This window comes from Aulonocara stuartgranti, assembly GCF_965226115.1.
Source record: "Aulonocara stuartgranti genome assembly, chromosome: 5".
NCBI classification, from domain to species: Eukaryota; Metazoa; Chordata; class Actinopteri; order Cichliformes; family Cichlidae; genus Aulonocara; species Aulonocara stuartgranti.
The window spans coordinates 22,037,611-22,043,647 of record NC_138943.1 but is presented as its reverse complement, the minus strand read 5'-3'; positions in this window follow the sequence as shown (position 1 = coordinate 22,043,647).

The window sequence follows — 6,037 nt, the reverse complement described above, 5'->3', positions numbered from 1 at the left end:
TGTAAAAAATATATATATACCTGTGTATGTATGTATGTGTTGTGTGTGTATATCTATCTATCTATCTATATATATTACACATATGCTAACAGGTCACTTTATTAGGTACACCCGCTCAGCACTTTTAAACACACGTCTAATTAGCCAATCATATTGCAGCAATGCCATGCATTTAGGCAGGTGCACAACCTGCAAAAGTTCAAACTGGTCATCAGAAGGGAGACAGATTTAAATGACTTTGAATGTTGTTGGTGCCAGACAGGCTGGTCTGAGCATTTCGGAAACTACTGAAGTGATGGTACTTTCCCACACATGCATCTCTCAGGTTTACAGAAAATGGTCAGAAAAACAGAAAATGTCCAGTAGTGGTGAAAACACCTTGTTGATGCCAGAGATCAGAGGAGAATAGCTCGACTGCTTTGATCTTATTGGAAGGTAACAGTAACTCAAATAACCACTCATTACAACCAAGGTATGCAGGAGAGCATCTTTAAATGCAAAACAGGTCCAACTTAGAAGCAGATGGACTACAGCAGCAGAAGACCACACTGGGTGCCTCTTCTGTCACCAAACCAAAACTGGACAACAGAAAACTGGGGGGGAAAAAGAAGCTGTGACATTTGTAGTGTCAGAATTTAGTGTAAACAACACCTTGGATAGCTGCTGGTATGGTATCAAATATTTTCTTTGCACTTTGGGCCCCCTAATATCAGCTGAGCATTGTTTAAATGCCACGGCTTACCTGAGTATGGCTGCTGACCACATCCATCCTTATACGACCACACTACCCATTGTCTGATGGCTCAAATCATCTCAAACTGGTTCCCTAAACATGACCGAGTACCTAAATCACCAGGTATCAGCCCAATGGAGAATCTTTGGGATGTGGTGGAACAGGAGATTCACATCATGGATGTGCAGCAGACAAATCTGCAGCGGCTGTTTGAGGCCATCATGTCAAAATGAAGATTTTTTTAAACATTCTGCTTTTATCAGCTAATTTGGGTTCAAGCATATATCCCCAGTCTTCTGATTATTATAAGAATATGCCTAACAAGCTCACGCTTCTCTAACTTCCTTGTTTATTTTAAAACTTCCATTCTTCCGCCTGTGCCATGCAGACTCAAGTGACATCGTTTGAGGACATGCACCGGATTCCTTTTCTGCTTATGCAGCGTGAAGGGCACATGTAAGTTTTACTCTACCCCCAAAATGTGAAAAACAATTTACAAAAAGATCAAAAACTAAACTAAATGCAACATAAAATTAAACAACTTGACTTTTTTTTAAGGCCGAGATAAGATAAAGTGCCCAAAGTTGACAAAGCAGACAAAAGACAAAGGAGATCTTTGGCTGATCACAATAATGTAGATACATAAAGGCAAACAGACACTAACAAAGTGACTAAATAGAAAGAAGTAAACCAAACGGTAATGTGTAACCAAATAAAAAACATGAAAGTAAATCATTTGAATTCCCCCCATGATGTATCTTTAAGGAATTCACACATTCAGACAAAAAACTCAACAACAGTTGCAGAAATGCAGTCCCAGCATGCTTCACAGGCTGCCTAAAGCCTCTCGTCGCTGTGGCTGTCTCCACCCTCGGAGTTGGAGTAAGATCTCTCATCTGCTGAATCTCCAGTCCACACCTTTTGTTCCCCCTGCTTCTCCTGCTCCCCTTGTTCCCCCTGCTCCCATTGTTCCTCCTCCTCTTGCTTCAGTTTGTTGACATCCAAGTCCTCCTGTTTCTGTTCACCTGAGAGTGTCTTGTCTTCGCTCGATTCACACATCTGGACCTGCTTTTTGCTCCCTCTCCTCCCATTAAGACCGCTCCTGGCCAAACATCTCCGCACGGTGGATGGGTCCACCAGAGTGCCGCTGGTCACCGCCAGCTCTGAGGTGATGGCGCTACTGGACATGGTCCGATTCTCCAGGAAAGTCAGCTTAATGAGTCTTTCGTCCGCTTTACTTAGTTTCCTCGGTCGGCCGCTGCGTTTCTGATCTTCAACCGTACCCGTTTTTTTGTGCTTCTGCAGAAGAGCTTGGACAGCACGTTTGGAAACACCTGTCTGACGCGAGATTTCCGCCTGTGAGAGACCTTGCTGGCGCAGGCTCACCACCTTGTGTCTCGTTTCTATGCTCACTTTAGCCATGGTGTTTGATCTTTCTGATCCCAGCAGCCTCACCTTAACCAGGTAGACCAGACGACGGGAATCACAACCAAAACAGCAGGCGGAAGAGCGTCTTCTTCTGCGTCTTCTTCTTGATGCATACTTGAGGTTGGCACACATCTAATTGGTGCATTACCGCCACCAGCTGGTCCCGATAGCGTTCACCACTTAAAGACTTCAACAGCCAGGTTAACTTTTAGTTTCTTGAGGTTTTTGGACCACTTTGCGTCTCCTGTCTTCATATTTTTCATAGTATAATACAACATGTTTGGTGTTTTCCTGTTACGAATGACAGATGGGAATCTCTCCTGCTCCTCCCCAGAACCATTACCCTTTCATTTCGTCCTTTCATTGCTTTTGCCACCTTTTCAACATTTTCTGCATCACGATGCTCTTTATTCCTGTCAGCCTGAGTTTAACTAAAACATTTTTTTTTCTAAAAAAAGAACTTTATTCATGAACATCAGTGCAAACAAAAAGGCACTCATAATAGTTGTCTTGATTAACTATCATTAGTGTCTTTTTATTATAGTTATTCAAATAACCTATATACACAAGGTGGGGTGGCTGTGCTGGGAAATGAGAAAGAAAACACAAGATCATTTTAAAATTGTATATACATGAAGACAGGTAGGTAGGTAGGTAGGTAGATAGATAGATAGATAGATAGATAGATAGATAGATAGATAGATAGATAGATATACTGTACACTATGTGAGTGTTTTGAGTGAATTTGAGTCAAGTTATTGGTCTTGCATCTTCAAGTACTATGAACATTTCTCCCATGTTCATTCATAATCTGTCAGTAATGTTTTCCTCTACTTTGATAAGAAACTCAGAAACAGTGACCATCACTCTAATTGATGCATCTGCATCAATGTGGACAAAACTGCAGTGCTGATGAATGTATGCCTGTACTGTATGTTTAAAATAAAATCCCCATCCTTACTCTTTCTTTTCCATTAATGTAAATTCTTCTGTGGCGACAGGAAGTATTTGTTGCTCTTTTGCCTGTAATGGCACGGTCTGACTAATGTTTAACTGGCCTATTTTAAGTTCTGTTGCTCTCTGAGACAAGCCAAAGCGCTTTGTTTTTTCTTTCCTTTTCCCATAAAGCTCTTACGAACGCCTCATGTTGGATGACCCTGTTCATGGCCCTGTAACTTTGCTCAGCAATTTAGTGTTAGCTGCTCCCTTCTGATTTCTAGTGGCATTCCACCCAGCTCTGCTCATTATGCTGCTATTGGGGTTGTTTTACACGCAGGTGCGCTGGGTGCAATTGTATGTTTGTATGTATCTGATGCTGAACCATACACTACAATACTCCATAATCTAATACTGGCCTGATAAATCTGCTGTATATGGTCCTCATAGAATTCCTGTCTGCTTAGTTATTTTCAATTAAACATATGATTACATTTAACACTCTTGCATTTCTTACTGTTTTTCTTCATTGTGTGTGACCCATGTAATCCTTTCATGAAACCACGACCAACTCTTGATTACTTACATTTTCAGTGTAAAGCTTCCCATGACATGTATGTATTTATCCTTCTGTAGTTTTTAAAAGAAATGTATCTGTGTAATAATTTGTAATGCCTATTTTCCTCACTTTCACTAGTTGACCTTCTCTTCACATTGTGTCATATTGTATGTCATGGCACTTTGTTTGTTTACATTGCCTTTTCTAATTTCATGTTTTAAACATAAAGCTGGTTCAGTTGTACTTCTCCCTCTTCTAAGCCCACTTTCAATTTTATTATCTATATAGTACTTTAACCATTCATTTCATATATTCTCCATTGTTTTGCAGATTTGGATTTTTTAAGTTACTGGTCTGTAATTTCCTAGTTCTCTCTCATCTTTCCCTGGTTTTCACATTGTTACTACCACTGCTAACAGAGCCTCCCAGTCTCTGTTACACAGCTCTAATAAGATATTTCTAGATGTCTCACTAAGATTGGTTATTAGATTTTCTCTTAGTGCTGAATCTGCTTTAATACTGATTCTGTCCCAACTTCCATCATTTAGACATAAAACATTTTCCATATTTCCATTTCTTCCTCGTGTCTCTTGTGCAGGTGAAGTAATTTATTATATTTCAAATATTTATTTCAGTTATGTCACAAGTTAAACTAAACAGTACTATGCACTCGTAGACATGATATGAAAACTGTTTGACTCCACAGCTAGAAGGAGAGCCTCCATTACTCCTGGATGCCAGAGTCTAAGATGTGTGCTGTTGCAGTGTAATAAAGAAAAAGTATGCAGAAACCAAACAGGTGTGAAAATACTAATTTAATATGAAACAATAATATGGACTCAAAGTAAAATGAAATCTTCCTATCATGTTTGGCTTATCCACAATTATTCAAAATCAAAAGTTATTATCAAAGTTTACATCCTGAAATAATACTATGGTTAAATTTTAACTAACAAACTGCTCTTTGTCTAAAACAATAGTTACTTCTGAGTGGCATTCATTAATTCCAGTGAGAGCCTACTACATGGGTTGTAAAAACTGACTGACTAAAAACGTCTTCCTGTGTCTACCCCGGTCTTGAGACTGTGCAGGGAGACACAGCAAACCATACTGGTTGAGATGGAGTGCCTGTGCAGTCTGAATGGACTGCTTGTTTCACAGCGAGCCTGAACTGTACCTGCAATAAAACATTAAATTGCTGTCTACAAGTGTCCAGACATATTCAGGGGTGCTGCAGCACCAGGTGAACTCACCATGAACAGTGTGATTCTAAATTTAGGGTTTAATTGGTAGATTTTTGGATGCTTGCATTTATTGTCCCGGTTTCAATTTTAGCACATGCTGCAAAACAACTCAAAAATTCTAAAAATCATACAGTGACACTTACATTTTTAGATCCTGCTCCCATTTTGTTTTGCTTTTTTCTAATCAGCGCATTTAAAAAGTGTGAGAGGAGCACAGAAAACAACGAAGCACATGAGCTGCTGTCTTCTCTTCTATATCCTGCAGTCTCACACATGGTCTGTCTTTCTGCCTTTACTGAGCTTTGTATTTTTACCGAGACAAGAGTGTCAAATAACTGAAGGTGATGGTGAAATACATATCTTGTTAAGGCCTTTAATCAGGTTAAACCCACCAATTTCAAGATCAGACTGCACATTACTGCTATCCCTGGGGAAACTGAATTGGTGCAGCAAATATAAAAGGGTCCACGGGGGGAAAGGTTAATCATTTTTACAGGATAACATGCAACATGGATTAAATGGATGTCCACCAATTTTCACAAAAAAATATGTCTATGTGACCTGGTGAATGCCTGCCTCTTTAAAATAAAAATAAACTTTTTAAATAGGCAGAACAAGGAGAACTTAACAACTTCTCAAACATCTCATATTTATTGCACTTTCTACTGAAGTGTAAAAATATATTTCAGATAATAATTTTTCTTTGAAACGAATACAAACACACGGCAGCTGAACATGTATGATAGTTTTGCGCTTTAAGTTTAACATGAACTGATCTATATAAATATATAACTCTGAGATTGTTGACATGCTTGTCTCAGGATAATGTGATCCTGATTTTGCAGACATGCAATCCCAAACCTATCAGGAAGCTCCAGCGTGCTTCACATGTCGCCTAATCTGTCTCCTCACAGTCCTGTGGCTCTCCAGCCTCTGTGTTAGAGTCAGAAATCTCAGCTTCTGAATCTTCAGTCCAGACCTCCTGCTCCCATTTATTGTCATCCCAGTTCTGCTGTTTCTGTTCACCTGAGAGTGTCTTGTCTTCGCTCGTTTCACACATCCGGACCTGCTTTTTGCTCCCTCTCCTCCCATTTAGACCGCTCCTGGCCAGACTCCTCCGCACAGTGGACGGGTGCA